The following is a 14,108-nucleotide window of genomic DNA, read 5'->3' as shown; positions in this document are numbered from 1 at the left end:
AAAATAAAGGTTGTATAGAAGTGAATGGGAATATATACTCTAACAACTTTATTTATTTATTCATTTATTTGTCCAGTTTTTTTAAATATTTGGATTTCAGAATGGAAATGAATGGAACAATGTATTTCCCGCTGGCATGTGGCTTCCTATAAAAAAAATCTGTGAGAATATTTTGTTCATTTTTTTCTTAAATAAGCTAGCATTTGAGAGAAAAAAAGTGTGTTTTTTCCCCACAAACTCCAATTTTGATAAATATGCCCTAATGGTTGCCTAGGTACAGTAATAATACTCTTTTACATGCTAGTAGTAGTCATCCTAAGCATGTGATAAGAGGGATACCCATTGGGCAGTTTTTATGTCTGAGACGGATCTGCACCACTTGGGACTTCTTCAATAAGTAGGCGATGTCCCTTAGGGATCATTTCTTGGAGAGGGGTTATGCCCAAACAGATTTTAAAAAGGCATATGATGGGGGCGTGGTCTGCATGGCGCACTGAGCAGACGTGCATTGTGGAGCTCCGCTGGAAAGATCCTGATATCCCCGGTAACTACCGATTAAACCCCTCCATTTGAGGTACTGAGGTTGCCTGGTCGTCCAAGACTATGAAGGGGACCAGTAGACCCCAAAGAGTGCGATCCGAGGCCGCGGCTCGCTTGGAACAGTATGCCCGGACCTCCCCGCAAAAGGGCGGCGCCTCCCCGCAGCGAGAGGACGAACACCCAGCACCTACTGCTGCGCTGCAGGACCAGGCCGTTCAGCTCTTACTCACGGCGATTACCGACTGTCGGGCAGCTTTATCCTCCAAAATAGAGGAGGTAAAGACGGACCTCTCTCTCCTGCGTGCTGATTTGCAAGTGCTGAGAGAGAGAACGACGGAGACGGAGCGGAGGATCTCTGCGCTGGAAGACATATGCACTCCTATGACGCAGCAGGTACGCACATTGCAGACCCAGAGTGCAACCCTGTTCGCGAAGCTTGATGATTATGAAAACCGGCAGAGACGGAATAATGTGAGGATAGTGGGGCTCCCGGAGAAGGCAGAGGGGGATGACCCGACGCGATTTATTGAGAACTGGCTAAAAGAGCAACTACCAGAGGCCTCCTTCTCACAACAGTTTGTGGTGGAGCGCGCACATAGAGTTCCAGCTCGCCCGCTCCCCCCTGGGGCCCCACCCCGGCCGTTTCTCTTGAAGCTTCTCAATTTCCGCGACAGGGACGAGATTCTACGGGCTGCGAGACAACGCCCCGACATTCTGCACCAAGGCGCCAAAGTGTACCTCTTTCCTGACTACTCCGCTGAGCTACAAAAGGTTCGAGCAGCATTTGTGGGAGTGAAGCGCAGACTTCGAGAGGCCCGTCTGACCTACGCCATGCTGTACCCGGCCAAGTTGCGAGTCCAGGCGGATGGTAAGGCGCAATTTTTTAATACCCCTCAAGTGGCTACTGAATGGCTGGACGGTAGAGGCCACCGTGAAGCTCCGGCGGCTGACTAACGCTCATGGGCTGTAAGTAGCAACATTTCTTTATTCAGCATTGGGTCCATTCTAGGCTGGAATGGTTCCCTCCCCTGGGAGGACAGAACCCCTTCTTTTTGGCGGGACATTTCTTGAGACACTTTTATACGCCTGGGCTAGTGACTGCTGGGGCGTTTTGCCCAGTGCTGTTGACTCTGCTATGACCTGGGGAAGCCTGGCGGGGAATGTTTGGAGGACATGGCAGCTTTTTTGGACACTTATACCCCCTCCCCTGGCCGCCCTGCTAGCTCCCTTTTTCACTTGGTGTTTGGGTGGGTGGGACCGAGACGCTGCAGATCTCAGGACATGCCTGTCAGTCCAGAGGCGCCTGGCCTACTCCCCCCTCCCGTTCAGATGCCTTGTCAATATGCTGTCTCACCGGGTTACTGGATGTTGCTATTGCTCATTCCCTAGTTCAATGTTTATCATTCTGTTTAACACTTGAAGGAATGTTCTGTATCTATTGTTGCAGTCGCTGAGTAGCTGTGTTACTTATGCTTACTTGGGAGTTTACTGGTTTCCTTCGGGTCGCCGGTTGCTATTGGTTACCGGGGCTGGTTGTAATTTTCAATTAATGGAGAGCTCCACAGGCGACCTCTCTCACTGTTAGTGTATAGTTTAGTGGACACAACCTAGTCCAGTCTGACCACACTCCGTTCTTACGGTTAGTTTAACCAGTTATGGGATCAGAGACCTGTCAAGTTCTGCGACAGGTAGGGAAAGTTCAAGGGATTGTAAATAAATGTTTGTACCCTAACCCCCTTCCACCCACTCTCCTCTCCCCACCCTCAGGTACACCATCTCAGCCCCTGTTTGGCCCGTCTCAGCTGCTAATTCCTGTTAGAGAGCACAATGGGGTCACTTAACATTATGTCCTGGAATGTCAGGGGCTTGAATACGAGATTCAAACGGGCTCTTGTTTTTGATTATGTTAAGAAGTATTGTCCACATATTCTCCTGCTGCAAGAAACGCATTTGGTGGGCCAGAGGCTTCTGGCATTGAAAAGGCCCTGGGTAGCCCATACTTATAACTCCACTTTCTCTTCACATGCCAGAGGCACCTCCATTTTAATTAGACGTAATATTCCGTTTGAGCTGATAACACTTACGACTGATCATTATGGGAGGTTTGTTATTTTATCGATGCTGATTGCGAACCAACCGCTCAATCTGATTAGACTTTATGCCCCTCCACCACTAAATTCCTCACTGCTGGATGCACTGATGTCCTCGTTAGCTAAGCACCCAGTTGCACCTACCTGTATATTGGGTGATTTTAACGCCACCTTGGCTGCAGACAAAGACAGGTTCAATGTCACCTCACCGCATTCTAATAAAATGGCACAATGGGCAGAGGCAATGCAGTTGACTGATATCTGGCGCTGGAAGAACCCTGACGGGAAAGCTTTTTCATGTTATTCTGCCACACATAATACACTGACCCGCATAGATCTGGCTCTGGCAACAGGGAATTTACTACACCATGTCGGTGATGCGCAGTACTTGCCCAGGGGCATTTCGGATCATGCCCCATTACTTATTACTTTAAATATGTTGTCGCCCAAAACTCTTAGGCCGTGGAGGCTAAGCCCGCTATGGCTCACAAATGACACAGTAGCTGAGCAGACTGAGGAGGCCATAACTGACTATTGGGCTTTAAATGCAGCAACAGCAGACCCACCAATACTATGGGAGGCCTTTAAAGTCTCTGTCAGGGGGCATATCATTAGTGCAGTGGCGGGGGCGCGATCCAAAACGGCAGAAGAGATTCAGCATACTCAGGCTTCCCTCTCCCAAGCGGAAGCACATTATATCACCAATCCATCCATCCCCAACCTGACTGCTTTCAAAACGGCACAGGCCGAACTAGAGAAGGCCAGAACCAAGGCGACCCGAAAGAAATTACTTTACGCTGCACAACGCACATTTGACAAGGGTGAAAAGAATGGGAAACTACTGGCTTATCTTGCTAGGGCGCACGACCAATCTACTGCGATCCCTAGAATACGGTCCATGGCTGGGGATGTGATTACTGACCCCGAGGGTATTGCACTGGCCTTCTCTAGTTACTACCAAGCCCTTTACACTACGCGAGTTGACTACACTCTGCCCCAGCTGAGCACCTAACTTGATGGGATCCCCATCCCTACGTTATCCCAAGACCTGAGGCAACAGCTGAATGCCCCGATAACGGTGGGGGAGATATCTCTAGCTTTAAAATCAATGTCTGCTAATAAATCACCGGGGCCAGATGGGTATCCAGCAGAATGGTACAAAAAGTATGCTGACGTGATTACACCGCGTATGCATGAGACGCTTGTGGATGCAATAGAGTGCAGAACCCTTCCTAAGTCCTGCCAGGAAGCGACTATTGTAGTTATCCCTAAGGAAGGGAAGGACCCCCTCTCCCCAGGGTCGTATAGACCCATTTCTTTATTAAATGTGGATGCTAAGATCATGGCAAAGGTACTGGCCAATAGATTAAAACATGTGATTACGGAAATAGTTCACCCAGATCAGTCAGGGTTCATGCCAGAGAGGTCCACTGACATTAACATCCGAAGGCTCTATACCAACATTTTGGCCGTGCATAGAGAGATAGGGAGTAGAGTGGTAGTCTCTCTGGATGCTGCAAAGGCCTTCGACTCTGTGGAGTGGGGATACCTATGGGGGGTTATGCAGAGGTTTGGTTTAGGGGATCACTTTATTGCCTGGGTACAACTTCTATATAAGAACCCTCAGGCACGAATCAGCATCAATGGGGTGCTGTCACGGGAATTCCAGCTGAGCCCGGGCACCCGTCAGGGTTGCCCCCTCTCACCGTTATTGTTTGCCCTGGCCATAGAGCCCTTGGCGATCCTAATACGCTCTGCCAATTCTGTCAGGGGAATGTATTTGGGGCAGGATGAGGAGCGAATATCTCTATATGCGGATGATGTGCTGTTATACCTAAATGATCCTGGCCCCTCCCTTCAGGCAGTACTTGCGATCACTACAGAATTTGGTCGATATTCAGGATTGTGCATTAATTGGGACAAGTCGAGTGTCTTCCCAGTAGATGACGGTTTAGAGCCTTTGGATTACCCCCCCTCGCCATTGAAATGGGTTACCTCATTTCGATACTTAGGTATTATAATTGTAAAAGATAGCTCCAGATACAAAGAACTAAATCTAACCCCAATAACAGATAATATGTCACTTCAGCTTAAGCAATGGGAAAATTTACCTCTTACCCTATGGGGCAGAATCAACTTGCTAAAAATGGTCTTCCTACCCAAATTTCTGTATATCCTACATAATTCCCCTGTATATATACCCAAACCTGTTTTTCAGCGTATAGAGCAAATCCAGTCCTCGTTTATATGGGCGAAGAAATCCCCCCGGTTCTCTAAGCTTAAATTGAAAACCCCACTCAGTGAAGAGGGACTGGGCCTCCCAGACCTTTTCTGTTACTTCCTGGCCTCGCAGCTGTTTTATATAGCCTGGTGGCTGGTACCAGACCCACATAACCCCCATCTTAAATTGCAAACTACTCTGGCTGGCTCGGTTGATTCCTTGAAATATATTCTGTACTGGAAGGTATCAGACCTACCAGTAAAGCATCCGGTCCTTACTACCCCCCATAGAGCATGGACAATGGCCACGCGAACTCTTCGCCTTTCTAGTCCGCTGCTTACCGAGGATCTCCCACTGTGGGGCAACTCACACTTGCCCCACTTTGGGCCACTCCTCACTTACATGAGATGGCCGAGAGCTGGGATTATGACGTTGGGGGATGCTGCGCCAGATGGGTTACTCCTTACTAGGGATCAAATGATCCAGGCACACCCGGGGGCACAGATTAGTCATATGGGCTATTTGCAATTTCGACACGCCTTTGTGGCACAATTTACTTCAAATAGGTTGGAGTTGGCTTTCCCTCCTGTGTTGGAAATTCTGAAGTCTCCATCTCAGAAGAAATTGGTAACCAAATTGTATAGTACTTTGCTCTCTACATTTCCCTCACCGTTTGCCAGGGCATACACGCTGTGGCAGATCGGAATTCCTGATCTCACACAGGAGGAATGGGACGAATCCACCTCTACAGCGTATCAATATCTCATTGCTACTAGGGACAGGTTGATTCAGTTTAAAATACTACATCAGCTCCACATTACACCATTGAGGCTGAGTCGTATGGGTGATGCGAGCAAGGCGTGCTGTCCCAAATGTCAACAGAGGGAGGTGGGATATCTGCATATGATATGGGACTGCCCTAAGGTGCATAGATTCTGGAACAGAGTGATGACATAGATTCTGGAACAGAGTGATGACATATATAGGACAAAACGACTTTCCCCAAAATAATGTCACCACAAGTATGTGTTCTTGGAGTGGTAGACGAGGTGACCCCCTTTAGAGCAAAGAGAGACCTCTGGCGTAGCCTACTGTTTTATGCTAGGAAAGCGCTCCTTATGAAATGGATGGACCCAAAAGTACCCTCCTTACAGTTTTGGTTGGACCTTATTAATAAAAATCTTCCGCTGATTCAGATGACATATCTAGCTAGAGGGTGCACCGCCAAATTTGAGAAAACCTGGGAGGAATGGACGGAGGCCAACTCCTAGATAATAGGGCTTCTATAGTGGTACACAGGCTCGGGTCGGGAGATAAATTTAGGTGCACCTGATTTCACAATGTCTCTATGCATTTATTACTCTGTGCTTCTTGTATATGCTATGCATTGTGTACTGAGATGAGGTCTATTATCTCTGCTATTATACTGTATTTTGTGGACTGTGTGGAATGTACCTGATACCCCCCTTTTTTCTCCCCCCCCCTTTTTTCTCTTCTGTACCCCCCCATAACTTGAAAACAAAATAAACACTGTTAAAAAAAAAAAAGAAGGCATATGATAGGGCGGTGGGTGCAACCTGTAATGATTTATTGAATAACAAAGCCAGGTGTACTAGTTCTAATACCCATACAGGACAATATACAGCGATTCACACTGGATCACGATATCCCCGTGTAATTACTACTTATACATCTGATACCCCCGCCTCCAAAAGATATTACGCAAATATTGGAGTGTTCTGAGGCAAGATCCAGTTTTGAAAAAACTTATACCTGCCCAACTAGGTTTTACATTTAGGAAAGGAAAAAGCTTAGGTTCACAACTATCACCCAGCCTCTACTCAGAGGCTAGTAACACGGCTAAGTCCAATTGGCTGAGTGTTAAGGGATGTTATAAGTGCGGGAGGCCACGATGTCATTCATGTGGTTTTATGAGGCCCTTGAAGGAATTCACCTCCAGGACAGACACCTGGTCTTACAAGATTAATTTTTTTGCTAATTGTGGCACCAAATACGTGGTCTATCTCATTACATGCAGGTGTGGTGTACAGTATATTGGTAAGACCATTAGACCGGTCAGGAAACGCACTTAAGATGTGTTTCTAAGTACGATAAGAGTTCAGCAGTGGCAAAACATCTATTAGAGGAACATGATGGTAGTACATGCATCTCTTTTCAAATTATTGATCTAGTAAACCCAGGAGCTAGAAAAGGAGATATGGAGAAGCGACTCCTCAAGAGGGAGACTTACTGGATTTACACTCTAGATACCATCATGCCCTGCGGCCTGAATAGGGATTGGGAAGTCAGTCTCAGCCTATGGGGAAGGTCCCCATAGGCTTTCTATCAATTTTTAGGTCGAAGACAATCGTTCGATCGATGGATTAAAATCCAGTTCGATCTAACGAATAGCGATAAATCCTTCGACTTCGATGTTCGAAGTAAATTTGCCCCATAGTGTGCATTGTCTGTAACCATGGTTGCTATAAAGTTGTGAGGAAGTGCCTTAGGGCACGAAACGCGTCAGTGTTGAGTAATATGCATTGTACCTAAACTGACAAATTTTAATGGATTAAATAAAGTACAATATTTTATATTTTGGAAGTCGTGTCAGAGAAATCCGTATTTATCATGTCAACCAGGAGTAAATATGTAAGTATATGTAAGGTTGATTTATTCCACCAACGTCTTCAATAACTTTACATTGTGCTGACAAGCAGGGAGCACATGTACATTATTGTTTGGTGATGCGTAAGAATCACAAGTAATAGGGATTAGGTCACATGATTGTAGGTGCCTCTGAGAGGACATAGTGGTAGGGATCCTTGACTGGCACAACAAACTTGGCTCATTATGTGTGATCTGCATTATTTACCTAGTGAATACTAGAATATATTGCATACTTTATTAATGGTTTATATTTCCAATATTGTTTTTGCAACACTACAGGGCAACACCCAAGTTCTTCCTTTGACTTGTATTAATTTATAGAGGGTGCATGGATCTGATGTAAGATCGTGGTGGGACCAGTGGGACAATTCTTTTTCATACTGAGTATCAGGAACACTTTTATACCAGATTGTTATACATCAAATATTTTTACTTGTTTTTAACTTTATCAATTTTGCCCTCATGGTATATATTTTTAACAGAGCTATTAAATGTTACGTTTTATTTCTCTGTTTTAAATATATTGATAATGGGTTGAGTGCAGAGGACTCTTGTAGTTGACTATATGTATTTTGTGGTCACAGCCTCATTGCACCCCCGCCTAATGGTTTTAAAAAATAGTGGTGAGCACAACTTTCCCTTGTATGTTTTATTTAAGTCCAATCTTTTGGTATCTGTGGATTGTGAACAGCCTATCGCATGTTTCGCACTTTAATCACTATAAGCACTTTGGGGGAAATTTACTAAAGGGCGAAATGGCTAACGCTGGCGAAAATTCGCCAGTGTGACGTCATTTCGGCACTTCGCCAATTTACTAACAGTTGCTGGTGTAATTTAGCTGGTGTAATTTCTGCAAGGAGATAGATTCTGGCACAACTTTTCACTCTAACGCCAGGTGAATTTTCACTCTGGCGAAAGAGCACTAAGATGCGGATTTTACTGAACGTTACCTCTATCGCCAGACTTGCCTTCGCCACCGCAGACGAGGCAAAGTGCAATAGAGTAGATCGGAGTTTTTCAAAAAAAAAGGTTAAAAATTTTTCTAAGTCCCAAAAAACTCTGGTGTCCTTTTTACAGGGTGATAGGCTGAAAAAGATCGAAACAATTTTTTTGGGGTACCCTCATTCCGCCCTACATTTGATAACATATGGCACCTAAACTAAACTGTGGGCACATGTGTAGGGCATTATAACAACTTTATATAATTGTATTAAGGTTCCCTGGCCTTGTGTAGTGTAATGGATTTGCTGCAACATATACGGCCATTGTTCTTTAACTGCCCGCCATATGCAAATTAGCCGACGATATCGTAACTTTGAACTGCTGAGCGTATTTTTGCTAGCGCAACTTCGCTAGCGTTTGTTACCCTGTGCGCAACTTCGGATCTTCGTGAATTAGCAGGCGAATTTATGCCTGGCGAAGTGTTGCGATGTGCGCAGAGCCATCGCTGGCGAATTTTCGCCGGTTAGTGAATTTGCCCCTTTATATTTATGAATTTTTTAAATGAATTTGCACAATTGATTCAATGACCACAAACAGTAGTTTCTTTTTAACACATGAACTTTATTTGAATCACTATGAATTTCTTACATGAATTGAATTAATATATTTTCCAGTTTGTTTTTTCCTTTTGTCCACACAAATTACTTTCGAATTTATAAATACAGGTATAGGATCCGTTATCGCATTATCCAGAAGGTTCTGAATTACGGAATGAACATCTCCCATAGACTCCATTATAATCAAATAATCCAATTTTTTTTTTTAAAGGATTCCCTTTTTCTCCGTAATAATAAAACAGTACCTTGTACTTGATCCCAACTAAGATATAATTAATCCTTATTGGAAGCAGACCCAGCCTATTGGGGTTATTTAATATTTTCATGATTTTCTAGTAGACTTAAGGTATAAAGATCCAAATTACGGAAAAATCTGTTATCTGCAAAACCCCAGGTCCCAAGCATTCTGGATAACAGGTCCCATACCTATATTGGATTGTGCGACTGCAATAACTCTTCTGGTGGTTCCTTTCTTTTTGGACATTTTGTAACAAACTCTTGATATTAATAATTGTGTTTTGGTTTTGTGGAAAGAAACGCAATATCAAATTTGAAAAAAAATATTAGACATTCGAGTTTTTCTTAAATAAACTCCCAGTCTAATTGTGAGTATATTCAAATTGGAAAAAAAAAATCACATGAATTTGAAATTCAGCCTTTGATAAATGGGCCTCTAAATATTTACATGATTTTCTAGTACATCGCTGGTGGCCCATGGGTCCTTCATTTGTGGCCCGCAAACCTCAGGGGGAATAAATGCAGTTTATATAAAGCCATCCTTGCAGAACATCTGATTTGCATTGTGCGCTTCTCTAGATAAAGTTTTGAGCCGTGAGAGTGAGATTATGTTGGACTGCAGGTGATTAAAAATGTATCAAACTTTTCAATGATGCTCATATTCGGAATTGAAATGTTTCTTATCTGCTGCTGGATTTAGCCAAAGGGAGTGGAGTGTGAGTGTGAAAAATTGCAGTCCTCAGTACCAAAGAAGTAGAAAAAAAGGTAAGCACTGGGGAGCAGGGGGGCGGCATCACAGGAGGCATAGAATCACTGTGGATAACAGGTCCCATACCTGTACTATAGAATCAGGGAATTTCAGATTGAATTCGCTAGGGGGCTGCCTAACATTTGCATTTCCCCCTTGTCACAAGGCAAATTTGATAAAGAAGATTATAATCTGGGAAAGGAACTTCTAAATTTTGTTAATCTTATTAAAATGCAGTTCCTATCCCCAATTCCTATAAATCAGGCATGTCCAAAGTGCGGCCCGGGGGCCAATTGTGGCCCTTTTTTAAATTTACACCGGCCCTCAGCCTCCATCATGAAATTAATAATAATGAGGCCCCCCAGCACAGTACGATCAGGAATCCTATAGCAAAGGTCTAATCCCATAGACGCAAAGATTTTTCTTGCCGAACGACCGATTTTAGCAAAGTCCGACCAATCAGCTTCAGTATAGACCAAGTGGCAGATCATTTCACTAATGTGCCCAAATATTACTGCTACGATTACTCGATTCCTGTAATTTAATTAATGGTTCAAAGAGTGTCAGGCTGAATGGTCGGCCCCCACACATTTTCCCCTCTGGCCCTCGGTGCAAAACGTTTGGGCACTCCTGTTATAAGTCTTTAGGAACACTCCTTGATGGCTGCCTAAATATTTCTTTAAACAACAGAATTATCTGATTATCCTGTTTATTTGAAACAATAAGGACTTTAGGTTTTTTATACCTGTGCTTCAAAGATTGGTATTTACAGGGGGTTATGCATGACTTTTATCTTTATTATTTAGCAGCTATCTTGGTTACTGTTCCATGGTGGTGTGAATCAGGTCTATTCTAACCCTGCTATTGTTATAGAGATTGTGGTGCTGGGATCCCTGGAAACATTAAGAGCTCTGCCATAAGGGGACAGGGAGGTACACCAAACCATTACCACTTCTATGATCACTAGATTGAAGGCTTGGACCACTGCACAAAAACTCCTGCCACCTAAAGGAGATTCAATCTACTCTCCCAACACTCCACTCTGGTGAAGCCTGGTCTCCAGCACTTTAATGGTTTCTCCGACTTTCAGCGGTGCGTCCGATTAGGGATCAAATGCTTACAGGATTTCCACCATTTAGACCAATTGCATGTTACAGAAAGTCTAACTGGAACGAAGAAAACAGGTACCGGCACACAGGTGCAATTCAAGTAGGGGAATTAACCCTGTCGTATTGTGGAAGTGCCGACTTCCTAGGGTCCGAGCACCGGGTCTACCACTTCATAGGGCTCGGGTGTGCACGTGATTGTGTTTCTATAACAGAAAGTCTAACTCCCAACATATGTTTTAGGTACTGCCAGCTCAAGTATGCGGCATGTCTTCACTCGATGGACCTAAACTGGAAGCTACTATCTTTCAAAATAAGCTCCAGCTTCATATTTCTGCCTAGATTTCTCAAGTCCTTATGCTCCCAACAACCAAAAGCAACTCGCCTGCTATGGTAAATGGTCGGCAGATATACCTCCCTTCATTGAAAAAACTGGGCTACAATGTTGTGGCATCTCCTACTTTGAATGGTATCAGCCAAAGACAAGCTTAAACAAATTTATATTTATTATTTTATATATTTTTATATGGTGCTGACCATACATTTTCAAGTACTGGTCCCAGGTATTTGCCTTTGTATTTAAGGTAATGGTTCAGACAACAGAACCTCGCCCTGCGACTGACACTTGGCACAGTTACCTCCAATGAAAGCAGAACCTTGGATAGATGGAAGTGGTCAATAAAGCCCTATCATTTTACAAAACAACGTATATTGCCAGGGGATTTAGGGCAAGTTTATCAACATTTGGCTGCTATAGGCAACAAACACCCTTAACAACAGTCCATATGTTCTGTAAGAAAAAAATTCACTGATTGTGAACTGATGTGAGCCATATTTGACCGAACTCCCATCATCCTCCCCTCTTCTTGAAAAGTAATTCAGAGCTAAAATTGTAGTTGTTCCTACTCAAAAGGCTTGTAGTTTGGGGTCCCCAGCAAATAAAATGAATCTAGACTGCCATTTACTACCTTTAATGATAGTTTGGTCACTTGTGGCACTTTTAATTCGAATCTATGAAGGATACACACACAGCTTGAATGTGTTTCACTGTAAATTTACGTAAACAAAACCCTTATTCTGAAGACACATTAATATGAACACTGTTGTGAGGAGTGAAGATAAAATCTGCTGTTTAATGGGCACGTTTGAAGGCCATGTATCACTGACATAAGAGAGGCTTGGAAACATAATAAGCAGATAATGGCAGTGGTTGCACTAGTATGAATCTGCACATCACGTTAACCTGCAGGAACCTTAGATGTAACAGTATTATTTAATAATGGTGTAATGGATAAGGAACTTTTGGAGGCACACATCTGGCTTGTTTGTCCTACTGTTGGATAGCCATGCTCTAAAGGACACAATTGTATAGTGCAGGGGTCCCCAACCACCGGGCTGCGGCCAAGAACCGGGCAGCGGACAGTCCTGAACTGGGCCGCCTAACAATGAACGTGGTGCTCGAATTTCACCCAAATTGGTCGCCGACCCCTCTTACTCCCACTGCTAACCTTCCTTAACCCCCCCGCCCCACCGTCCCCGACCTCCCCCCGGTCCTTGAAAAAAAAATTGCCTCTTTTTTGGTCCCAGGGCCAAAAAAGGTTGGGGACCCCTGGTATAGTGGCTACCATCATAAGATAAACCCTATGTTATTGGGTGCGTTAACCAACACGTATGTGCATGTGTATGTACCCCAATCAATTTCTGTCTATGTGTATTTGTTCCCAAATGCTTCCCACATAGCAAGATACAAAATGTGTTTTATGGTAGATTCAGATCCATCAAGCTCAAGCATCAGATCATCACAAACAAAATCAAACAGGTTCATATAATCCAGTTATGAGTGTTGAATGTGTTTATTTCAATTATTTTTATTTGCTCATTTGTACAATATCTAGACTCCAAACTTCTATTGTGAAAGGTGCGGGGTGAGTAATGCCGTGCAGATGCTTAAACAATGTCACTGGTGTGACAGTTGTGCCTCTTAGGGTAAGGTTACACTGGGCGATTTGGGGAGATTTAGGAAACTTCGGAAGACTTTGGAATACGAAGCGACGCGTGTGCCATGCCGTAGGCGATTTTTCATTTTAGCCGGCGCAAGACAGAGGTAAAGCATTTGGGGAGATTGAGGCGATTAGTCACCAGGCGACTAAATCTCCCCAAATCGCCCAGTGTGACCTTATCCTTACCTTTTCGATGGTTATACTTGGAAACACCTGTGGGGAGATAGACAACTATATTGTTATCATCATCCTTTATTGACAACATGCTGAAATATTCTGCTGCCTTTTACAGAGATTATACATCATTCCCATCAGTCCCTTCCCCAACAGAGCTTACAATCTAAGGTCACAATCTAATTTATTACATTCACACATACAAGGATCAGTTTTATCAGGAGCCAATTAACCTGCCTGTATGTAGTTGGAGTGTTGGAGGAAACCCACACAAGCCAGGGGAGAACATCCATACCCTTTAGATAAGCCACAATTGCCTCCATTGATATTTTATAGTGATTGCACAATCAATAATTTTCAACGCTTTGCATCTGAAATTACCCCCACACTGGAAATTGTACCTGGTCTGACACCTCAAGCCATTTTCCCATGTCATTTTGGGCCACATAGTTCCCTCCAGCACCTCCAGCCTGCCTATATCTAGGTAAGTCTCCAACAGTTTTTTATTTGATTGTTTTTAAAAATATCTTATTTCCTGCTGTTACTATAAAGAATGAAAATCACAATGTATCATTACTATTTTTATTCTATCTTTTTTTCTATTTGCAGTTCTGGCAGTGCTGATGGCTTGTTTTTACCTGTAGCAGTCCATTCCACAAGGAAGTAAAGAAGTGCAATTTATTTCTGTAATGCCAGCGCCATGCGATGAAAAAATTCCAGGAGTGAAGTGAAAGTAACAATTGAGTGCAGCCAGTCCTGTACA

Source organism: Xenopus laevis, chromosome 2L (genome assembly GCF_017654675.1).
Source record: "Xenopus laevis strain J_2021 chromosome 2L, Xenopus_laevis_v10.1, whole genome shotgun sequence".
In the NCBI taxonomy this organism is placed as follows: Eukaryota; Metazoa; Chordata; class Amphibia; order Anura; family Pipidae; genus Xenopus; species Xenopus laevis.
This window is presented reverse-complemented; position numbering follows the sequence as displayed.